Source organism: Pseudopipra pipra, unplaced genomic scaffold (assembly GCF_036250125.1).
Source record: "Pseudopipra pipra isolate bDixPip1 unplaced genomic scaffold, bDixPip1.hap1 HAP1_SCAFFOLD_368, whole genome shotgun sequence".
Classification (NCBI taxonomy): domain Eukaryota; kingdom Metazoa; phylum Chordata; class Aves; order Passeriformes; family Pipridae; genus Pseudopipra; species Pseudopipra pipra.
This window is the reverse complement of record NW_026990847.1, coordinates 23,705-34,263: the sequence shown is the minus strand read 5'-3', so window position 1 is coordinate 34,263 and position 10,559 is coordinate 23,705. Positions and strand designations below refer to the sequence as shown.

The 10,559-nt window shown below is 52.8% G+C and overlaps 2 long non-coding RNA genes across 5 annotated transcripts; both read left to right on the top strand.

Annotated features, from left to right (window-relative positions):
- Positions 1-1,587: 1,587 nt before the first annotated feature.
- LOC135408364 (uncharacterized) lies at positions 1,588-2,689 on the top strand. 2 transcript variants are annotated; one of them, XR_010427545.1, is made up of 3 exons: positions 1,588-1,676; positions 1,933-2,057; positions 2,581-2,689. It is a non-coding gene; the product is annotated as an uncharacterized LOC135408364 (long non-coding RNA). The 2 variants fall into 2 exon arrangements; XR_010427546.1 differs by having other exon boundaries at positions 2,584-2,682.
- Positions 2,690-2,699: 10 nt separating this feature from the next.
- On the top strand, positions 2,700-10,542 carry LOC135408363 (uncharacterized). Of its 3 annotated transcripts, XR_010427543.1 has the most exons (8): positions 2,700-2,740; positions 4,407-4,537; positions 5,066-5,190; positions 5,509-7,039; positions 7,131-7,435; positions 7,967-8,091; positions 8,413-9,821; positions 9,942-10,542. It is a non-coding gene; the product is annotated as an uncharacterized LOC135408363 (long non-coding RNA). The 3 variants fall into 3 exon arrangements; XR_010427544.1 differs by lacking the exon at positions 2,700-2,740 and having other exon boundaries at positions 4,368-4,537; positions 8,413-9,817; XR_010427542.1 differs by lacking the exon at positions 2,700-2,740 and having other exon boundaries at positions 4,368-4,537.
- The last annotated feature ends 17 nt before the right edge of the window (positions 10,543-10,559 follow it).

Below are 10,559 nucleotides of genomic sequence, written 5' to 3'. Positions count from 1 at the left end.
GCGATGCCAAGGTTTCATGTTTTAAACTCTGTCTCTCCCTCCAGAGTTCTCCTGGGAATGTAGGGATGGTGTTTAAGAGCATCCTAAGGAGAACTGACAGTCACTGTTCCACACTTTCCAGGATAGCAACACTGCCAAACTGAGCTTGTAACATAGACCCTCTCAGGATAATTTGTATATCTCATTAAATGCTAATTCTTCATGAGAAGAATCAGGACAGAGAGGCTGATTTAACACCTAGAGGGATTCGTGGGCTACAATGAGGACACTGACCACAAGCCTGGTGCTCCTGAAAAGAGCAGGTATTGACCTGACAAGTGCCTCAGATCGATCTGTGACAAGAAGTGGGAGGTGGAGTTGGTACCAGAGTCGCTGTCCCTTCACACACAGTTAGTCACTGGGCTGCAGAAAAGAAGGGGGTTCCTGCCTGCTGCTCTGCCCTGTCACTGCCCCGTTCCCTGGGAAAGTGCAGCTCTTGTCACTGCAGTGTAAAGGTGGGGAAAAGGCAGTGAGAGAAAGGCAGCCCAGCTTGGGGGGTGACCCTCCCTTCCTTCAGCTGCTGGGAAACGTGGCCGGGGGTCCCTCAGAGGCACTCCAGCTGAGGAGCTGCACCACTGCCAGAGGGACTTGGCAGTGACGGGGCAAGGGCAGCTCCTAAAATGCCCAGCTGGAGGAACGAGCCGCCCAGGCCTCCGCACCAAGCCCTGTGCAGGGCACTTGGGCTGCTGGAGAATGGCCCAGCAGGGAGGTTCTGCTCCTGCCAGCCCAGCTGTTGCTGCCAAACGCATAGGAGGGGAGGTATTTTGTCAGGACAGTCGCTCATGGAACGGGTTGCCTGGGGAGGTTGTGGTATCCCCATCCGTGGAATGTTTCAAAACATGACTGGATCCCTCCCTGAGCAGCCCGGTGCGATCCCATTGGTGACTGTGGCCTGAGCAGGAGGTCAGACTTAGAGACCTTGAACTGTCTCTTCTGACCCAGATTCCTCTCCAGTCCTGCAGCAGTTCTGGCTTCTTCCAGTCCATGAGATCTGTTGGTTCCACAGTCTGCAGAGAAGCTCCTTTGCCCAGCAGGCAGTCCTGGAATGCCCAGCCATCCATGGCAGAGATTCCCAGAGCTGCCACGTGCCCCAGCTGTCCCTGAGCCCCAGCTTTGGCCTCGGCACTGAAACGCTGCCAGGACCTGTCCCTGCTGTGCAGGTCCGTGGGGCTGCAGGACACGGTGTCACACAGCACACACGGCCACTGGGTCCTGCCAGCTCCTCCAGCCTGTGCTTCCTGATTGCCGGGGATTTTAGGGGCCACCTGTCTCCAGGGATGGGCAGGGAAACAGAGATTTCCTGTGACTGGGAGCAAGATTTCCTGTGACAGGGCCTTGCCAAGGCAAGCAAATCGCCTGGGCTTCAGGTGCCCGTGTGCAATTCCATCTCCAGGCTGTCTCCCCCAGCAGCAGGTTCCTGTCCCCAGTTCCCGATCTCCCTCAGCTGAGCGGGCGGGGCGGGGCCGCAGGGCCAGGCGGCTGGGATTGGGCGGCGGCGCTCGAGCGCTGATTGGGCAGCGCTGGCGGCCCGCGGTATAAAGGGCCGGCGGGGCGGGTGCGGTCGGTTGTGTGTGAGGGCTGAGGGCGCGGCCCCGCTGCTGCCCGGGCTGCGGAGGGGAGAGCGCCTTGGCCGCTGGGTTATGGACCGGGGGAGCCGGGGGGCGTTTAGGGGCGCCTTGTGCTGGGCAGCGGGGGCCGGGTAAGGTCCTTACCTGCCGGGTGACCCCGGGGGAGCCGTGGCAGGACTGCGGGGCTGTTGCTCTCTGGGTGTCTCAGGGATTGCCTCGGAATCCCAAAGTCTTTCCCCGTGCAGGGTTACGAGGCAAAGGCTGCTTTAACTTGGTTTCTTGGTGCTGCATTAATGCTTTTTGGTTGTTCTGTGTCAGTTTGCAGCCTGGCTCGTGGTTTCCCCTGGTGCTGGGGAGTGGAGGCGAGTTGTGCTTCCTGCTGGGAGAGAGAAGGGCCTTGGGAAGCTGCTCCATGAGCCACAGCTGTGCCGAGCCCGGGAGTCTGTCCAGGTAAGAGCAGGGCTTATACTGCCAGTGAGGAGCTGGGTTTGCTGTTGAAACATGCCCATGCCTTTAAATGCAAGGACAGGCAGAAGCTGGGAGGGACCTTGAGCACATTTTAAAAGCCCTTGACTGTGGGAGGAGTGTCCAGGAGAAATTATTCCTTTTTTTGCAGGGAGGCAGTTTGTGAGGACAGGGGGGTTGCTGTGCTCTCTAGCAAAACTACTCCCCTTGGGATGTGCAGGGTGAGGAAATGTTGGCCCCGTGTGGGCTGGAGCAAAGGTGTGTGGGTGCCTGTGTGTGACACCCGTGGGTGTGCAGGAAGGGGGTTCTGGTGCCATTGGAGCTGCCAGGGAGCCAAAAGGGGCACAGTTGTCTGAAAAAGGTGAAAGCTCTGTTGGCTTCTGTTGACACCTGCACCAAAGGAGATGCAAATTTTCCCCCTCTTGGTTGCAGACTTCACAAAGCTCCCAGGAAAGGAAGTTTTAGATTCCAACTCCCCTTTATGCTAAAGGTTTCCTTGTTCTCTCAGCAGGATGTCGAGTGCCACCGTGTCCCTGAGGTTCCCCTTTCTGCTGTTGGGAGAGCACGAGGTGGATGGAGAGGATCCCCAGCCATCTGCAGGCAAAAGGGACTCGCACAACTGCAGTTTTTCTCCAGGTCTCTTAAGGGGGACTTTCAGGGTACCATGGGTAATGTGCCAGCTCTCCTGGTGGAGTTTTTGTCTTCTGCTATATTTGAGCATACAGAGTAAAACTAAAGTCAGGTGTGTTCTGGAGTATGTTACACTCGTGCAAAGCTCCTTCCCTCTGTTTATTTTCTGTTCTGGAAAGCACAGTCTGGGGTTCCTGGGCACTTCCTATTAAATGATTCCATGAAAATAATTTTGTACTGAAAGGGGAAAGGAGCTGTCTGTGGGAGGTCAGATGTCACTGATAAAAGCTGTATGTTTTTTCACTCAGTAAGCTTTTAAAATATCTCACAGTGTGTAGGAATGCCTGGCTTCTAAAACTCACCGAGTCTTAGAAGTTTCTTTGAAGAGCTGTTTTCAGGCAGCAAAATTGGCCCTGCAGGAGGGACTCTGTGCCTGCTCTCCCGTGGCTCCAAGGGATCTCTGGCCCTTCACGCCGGCACCGAGATTTTCTCGGGAAGGGCCTCAGATCCCCGGACCAGTCTGGGACACAGGCAAGATCCCCCTGCCTTTAGAAATGAGGCCTTCTTGTGGCTTCCTCCCCGTACCTGTTGGTGGGTTCCAAAGAAGGCCTCTTGAAATGCCTTTTGGGCTGTCCATGGCAAGCTTGAGACCAAATTGGCCCCCTGGAGGGACAGTGCTGTTGGTGCCCCCGGGTTGGGGCACCCCGAGGACTCCAGCGCGCACCGAAAGGATTATTCGGGGAGATCCTCGGGGTGCCCGGCCCTGGGGAGCTCAAAGCAAGGTCCCTGCAATGGATTCAGGCATTGCTGAGAGTATCCCAGGGGTCCCTGTCCCTGCTAGACATGGAGCTCTCTAATGGACTGTAATTGGGTGATAAAAGTGGTGCTCCAAGTGCCAAAGAAGTGTGGGATTGGGATTTAGAAATGAGCAGTGATGGTCCAATTGGCTGTTTTCTCGGGACTGTAATGGTAAGAGCTGCAGGAGTGCCAGGTGGGTGTTCCATTCCCCACCATTTGGTTTGCACATGTCCTGGTCAGACACAGGTCCAACTTCCTCAGTCCTTAACCCAATAGAGGGAGAATGAAGGACTGGCAGTGTTAAGGTGATTGGTGTGACAGGGGTTAAACTGGGAAAACATTGGGGAATTCCTGAGTTTCTCTCTTTGCCAAACTCACCCAAACCTGTGCTAGGAAGAGATGGACTGGAAAAGTTGAGGCAGAAATGAAATGGAAAACTGGGGCTATTGAAACTGTAATTGCTGAAACTAAATGTGTCCAAGCAGCAGCTCTTGTTGTGCAGGGAATAACTCCTGTCAGCAGCAAGGTCCCAACTGAAGTGGCAGCTGCAGTTGTTCCTGTGGTGTGGGCCAGTGGAATTGCAGGAGAGTGGGAGAGGGCAGAACCTGTAGGTATTACCCCTGATGTGGGATCTCTCCTGGTAAGGCAAACCCAGTATCCTTTAAAATCAGAATGCCAGACTGGATTGGTTGCAGTAACAGCTAAATTTGCTCATCCTCGTTTGCTTGTAGGACGTGAATGCAAGAACCTGCCAAGAAAACCAATGGCCAAGATGATTGATGAGTGCAAGACCTGAGAGAACCCCTGTAAGTGACAACCTCGAGTAGATTCCAGTATTGGATTGCAAAGATGGCCTTTGCTGCATCTGCTTGAGCAAGGAAAGCCAAGAAACCTTGTCTTTGGCAGGAGAAAATCTGGAAAGCAGGAAGGAAGAAAAGAAGCCCCCTGACTCCTCCTGAGCCCCAGACAGCCCATGAACTGCCTTGCTGGGAATGGTAGGACAGGCTGGACTCTGGATTGCTCCCTCTGGATGTGTGGTAAGACTGTTCTGCCAACTTTTCCAACAGCCTGTAAGCATTTGCTGCCTTGGCTAGATGGTGCAAGGGCAGCCTTTAAGCAGCTGAAGCATTCCCTGAGGAGAGCTCTGGGTCTGCCAGATGTCTCAGAACTGTTGGAAGCATCTTTGGTGGGGAGGGCAGACAAAGGCCAAGGTGTGCAGTGACCCCCCTGAGAAGGGACTTTGAGTTAATGGCATCCCTGCAAGTGAACTTTGTGGGCTGTTCCCCCTGTAGGACAGGTGATAGTCCCAGCTACAGTGATGGGAAAAATGGTTAAAAGAGAGCCCAAAAACCTGTAAATCCTCCTGGAGGCTCTTGGCAAACAGAGTTTGCTGAGTTTGCCCTGCAAGAAGGACAGTGATACCTTTTGAGTGCTGGTAGATCCTTTTAATAGACAGCCTTGAGTGTGTCCTTGTTGCACCAGTAGGCCTTGCCAAAGTCCCACTATTCCAGGAGATATGCCTATTGAAGTTTAAAATGATCTCCATAATCCTTTGTTGTCTTGAGGCTCTCCCCTCAGGAACTCCAGGAACTCCTGGTGCTGCCTGGGCCGATGGATTGGACGCCCCAGCCCCTCCGTTCCTGCCCAGCCACTGGGTCCGTGTCCAGTGGTGGCACTGCCAGCCCTGCAGGTGAAGTGGGAAGGGCCTTTCCAGGTCTTGTGGATCCATTTATAGTAGCCAAAGTTGCAGAAAAAGGATGTTGGGTCTCTTCTTAGAGTTCAGAAAGCTCCTTTTGGTTGGTGAGCAGGACAAAGTGGATCCTTCAGAGTTCCCATCCGTGTTTGTGTCTCAGCCTGTGTTAGGATTCAGGGCTGTAGCTGTTGTTGTCACTGAGGAGTCAAACTCTGCTTTAAATCATGAGACACTGGCCTGATGGCCAAGTGTCAAGAATAAAGGGGGAATGATATCTGAGTGTTGAGATGTAACAAGAGCTGATCCTTTCTGCAGTGGGATGTAGCCTGGAAACTGCAGAGAGCTGAGCCAAGGGATTGAAAGGGAGCAACCAAGGGAGGTGAAGAAAGAAGGAAGAAGGGAAGTGAGGCAGCAGGCAAGCAGCAGCAAGTTGCTGTGTAAGCAGGTGAGTTTTGTTGAGGTTCCTAAGGCAGGCACTGAGGACTTTGAGGGCTCCAGACAGAGCAGACCTGGGAAGGCCCTCGGTGAAGCCCCTTGGAAACCTTCTAAGGGTAGGTGTGTATGGTAATAAGTGTTGGAGAATGTCCTGACTGTGGAACAGGAATGCAGGGAAGGAAAATGAACCCTCCTGTAATGCTGACCCCTCCCATCAGCTGCAGTAGAGATAGCTGTGTGTGCCCTTTGGGAGCTGATTGCCAGGACCCCCGTGGGGCTGGGATCATGGCAGAGTGTTGTAAGCAAGGAATGCCTGGCTTCTAAAACTCACCAACTGAGACTTAGTGGTTCCTTTGAAGAGCTGATTTCAGGCAGGAAAATTGCCCCCCCAGGAGGGACTCTGTGCCTGCTCTCCCATGGCTCCAAGGGATCTCTGGCCCTTCACGCCGGCACCGAGATTTTCTCGGGAAGGGCCTCAGATCCCCGGACCAGTCTGGGACACAGGCAAGATCCCCCTGCCTTTAGAAATGAGGCCTTCTTGTGGCTTCCTCCCCATACCCGTTGGTGGGTTCCAAAGAAGGCCTCTTGAAATGCCTTTTGGGCTGTCCATGGCAAGCTTGAGACCAAATTGGCCCCCTGGAGGGACAGTGCTGTTGGTGCCCCCGGGTTGGGGCACCCCGAGGACTCCAGCGCGCACCGAAAGGATTATTCGGGGAGATCCTCGGGGTGCCCGGCCCTGGGGAGCTCAAAGCAAGGTCCCTGCAATGGATTCAGGCATTGCTGAGAGTATCCCAGGGGTACCTGTCCCTGCTAGACATGGAGCTCTCTAATGGACTGTAATTGGGTTCTAAAAGTGGTGCTCCAAGTGCCAAAGAAGTGTGGGATTGGGATTAAGAAATGAGCAGTGATGGTGCAATTGGCTGTTTTCTCTTGAATATAAGGATAAGAGCTGCAGGAGTGCCAGGTGTGTGTTCCATTCCCCAGCATTTGGTTTGCACATGTCCTGGTCAGACACAGGTCCAACTTCCTCAGTCCTTAACCCAATAGAGGGAGAATGAAGGACTGGCAGTGTTAAGGTGATTGGTGTGACAGGGGTTAAACTGGGAAAACATTGGGGAATTCCTGAGTTTGTCTGTTTGCCAAACTCACCCAAACCTGTGCTAGGAAGAGATTGAGTGGAAAAGTTGAGGCAGAAATGAAATGGAAAACTGGGGCTATTGAAACTGTAATTGCTGAAACTAAATGTGTCCAAGCAGCAGCTCTTGTTGTGCAGGGAATAACTCCTGTCAGCAGCAAGGTCCCAACTGAAGTGGCAGCTGCAGTTGTTCCTGTGGTGTGGGCCAGTGGAATTGCAGGAGAGTGGAAGAGGGCAGAACCTGTAGGTATTACCCCTGATGTGGGATCTATATGGGTACGGCAAAGCCAGTATCCTTTAAGATCAGAATGCCAGCTTGGATTGGTTGCAGTAACAGCTAAATTGGCTCATCCTGGTTTGCTTGTAGGATGTGAATGCAAGAACCTGCCAAGGAACCAATGACCAAGATGATTGATCAGTGCAGGATCTGAGAGAAGCACCTTGAATGACAACCTCGAGCAGTTTCCAGTGTTGGATTGAAAAGATGGCCTTTGCTGCATCTCCTTGAACAAGGAAAGCCAAGAAACCTATGATTTGGAAGGAGAAAACCTGGAAAGCAGGAAGGAAGAAAAGAAGCTCCCTGACTCCTCCTGAGCCCCAGACAGCCCATGAACTGCCTTGCTGGGAATGGTAGGACGGGGTGGACTCTGGATTGCTCCCTCTGGATGTGTGGTAAGACTATTCTGCCAACTTTTCCAACAGCCTGTAAGCATTTGCTGCCTTGGCTAGATGGTGCAAGGGCAGCCTTTAAGCAGCTGAAGCATTCCCTGAGGAGAGCTCCGGGTCTGCCAGATGTCTCAGAACTGTTGGAAGCATCTTTGATGGGGAGGGCAAACAAAGGCCAAGGTGTGCAGTGACCCCCCTGAGAAGGGACTTTGAGTTAATGGCATCCCTGCAAGTGAACTTTGTGGGCTGTTCCCCCTGTAGGGCAGGTGATAGTCCCAGCTACAGTGATGGGAAAAATGGTTAAAAGGGAGCCCCAAAAGCTGGAAATCCTTCTGGAGGCTCTTGGCCAACAGAGTTTGCTGAGTTCCCCCTGCAAGAAGGACAGTGATAGCTTTTGAGTGCTGGTAGATCCTTTGAATAGATAGCCTTGAGTGTGTCCTTGTTGCACCAGTAGGCTTTGTCCAACTCCCCATATTCCAGGAGATATACCTATTAAAGTTAAAAATGATCCTTTTCCTAATCCTTTGTTGGCTTGAGGCTCTCCCCTCAGGAACTCCAGGAACTCCTGGTGCCGCCTGGGCCGATGGATTGGACGCCCCAGCCCCTCCGTTCCTGCCCAGCCACTGGGTCCGTGTCCAGTGGTGGGACTGCCAGCCCTGCAGGTGAAGTGGGAAGGGCCTTTCCAGGTCTTGTGGGTCACATTTATAGCAGCTGAAGTTGCAGAAAAAGGACCTGGGGTCTGTTATTGTTGAGTTCAGAAAGCCCCTTTTGGTTGGTGAGCAGGACAAAGTGGATCCTTCAGAGTTCCCATCCGTGTTTGTGTCTCAGCCTGTGTTAGGATTCAGGGCTGTAGCTGTTGTTGTCACTGAGGAGTCAAACTCTGCTTTAAATAATGAGACACTGGCCTGATGGCCAAGTGTCAAGAATAAAGGGGGAATGATATCTGAGTGCTGAGATGTAACAAGAGCTGATCCTTTTTGCAGTGGGATGTAGCCTGGAAAGTGCACAGAGCTGAGCTAAGGGATTGAAAGGGATCAAGCAAGGGAGGTGAAGAAAGAAGGAAGAAGGGGAGTGAGGCAGCAGCCAAGCAGCAGCAAGTTGCTGTGTAAGCAGGTGAGTTGTGTTGAGGTTCCTAAGGCAGGCACTGAGGACTTTGAGGGCTCCAGACAGAGCAGACCTGGGAAGGCCCTCGGTGAAGCCCCTTGGAAACCTTCTAAGGGTAGGTGTGTATGGTAATAAGTGTTGGAGAATGTCCTGACTGTGGAACAGGAATGCAGGGAAGGAAAATGAATCCTCCTGTAATGCTGACCCCTCCCATCAGCTGCAGTGGATACACCTCCGTGTGGCCTTTGGGATCTGATTGCCAGGACCCCCGTTGGGCTGGGATCATGGCAGGGTGTTGTAAGCAAGGAATGCCTGGCTTCTAAAACTCACCAGCTGAGACTTAGAGGTTCCTTTGAAGAGCTGAGTTCAGGCAGCAGAATTGGCCTCCAGGAGGGACTCTGTGCCTGCTCTCCCGTGGCTCCAAGGGATCTCTGGCCCTTCACGCCGGCACTGAGATTTTCTCGGGAAGGGCCTCAGATCCCCGGACCAGTCTGGGACACAGGCAAGATCCCCCTGCATTTTAGGACCAAATTGTGCCCCCCTGGAGGGACAGTGCTGTTGGTGCCCCCCGGGTTGGGCCACCCCGAGGACTCCAGCGCGCACCGAAAGGATTATTCGGGGAGATCCTCGGGGTGCCCGGCCCTGGGGAGCTCAAAGCAAGGTCCCTGCAATGGATTCAGGCATTGCTGAGAGTATCCCAGGGGTAGCTGTCCCTGCTAGACAGGGAGCTCTCTAATGGACTGTAATTGGGTGATAAAAGTGTTGCTCCAAGTGCCAAAGAAGTGTGGGATTGGGATTAAGAAATGAGCAGTGATGGTCCAATTGGCTGGTTTCTCTGGAATGTAATGGTAAGAGCTGCAGGAGTGCCAGGTGTGTGTTCCAGTCCCCAGCATTTGGTTTGCACATGTCCTGGTCAGACACAGGTCCAACTTCCTCAGTCCTTTAACACAATAGAGGGAGAATTAAGGACTGGCAGTGTTAAGGTGATTGGTGTGACAGGGGTTAAACTGGGAAAACATTGGGGAATTCCTCAGTTGGTCTCTTTGCCAAACTCACCCAAACCTCTGCTAGGAAGAGATTGAGTGGAAAAGTTGAGGCAGAAATGAAATGGAAAACTGGGGCTATTGAAACTGTAATTGCTGAAACTAAAAGTGTCAAAGCAGCAGCTCTTGTTGTGCAGGGAATAACTCCTGTCAGCAGCAAGGTCCTGACTGAAGTGGCAGCTGCAGTTGTTCCTGTGGTGTGGGCCGTGGAACTGCAGGAGAGTGGAAGAGGGCAGGACCTGTATGTATTACCCCTAATGTGGGATCTCTGCTGGTAAGGCAAACCCAGTATCCTTTAAAATCAGAATGCCAGACTGGATTGGTTGCAGTAACAGCTAAATTTGTTCATCCTGGTTTGCTTGTAGGACATAAATGCAAGAACCTGCCAAGAAACCAATGTCCAAGATGATTGATGAGTGCAGGACCTGAGAGAAGCACCTTGAATGACAACCTCGAGGAGTTTCCAGTATTGGATTGCAAAGATGGCCTTTGCTGCATCTGCTTGAGCAAGGAAAGCCAAGAAACCTTTGCTTTGGAAGGAGAAAATCTGGAAAGCAGGAAGGAAGAAAAGCAGCCCCCTGACTCCTCCCTGAGCCCCAGACAGCCCATGAACTGCCTTGCTGGGAATGGTAGGACGGGCTGGACTCTGGATTTCTCCCTCTGGATGTGTGGTAAGACTGTTCTGCCAACTTTTCAGAACAGCCTGTAAGCATTTGCTGTCTTGGCTAGATGGTGCAAGGGCAGCCTTTAAGCAGCTGAAGCATTCCCTGAGGAGAGCTCTGGGTCTGCCAGATGTCTCAGAAGTGTTGGAAGCATCTTTGGTGGGGAGGGCAAACAAAGGCCAAGGTGTGCAGTGACCCCCCTGAGAAGGGACTTTGAGTTAATGGCATCCCTGCAAGTGAACTTTGTGGGCTGTTCCCCCTGTAGGGCAGGTGATAGTCCCAGCTACAGTGATGGGGAAAATGGTTAAAATGGAGCCCCAA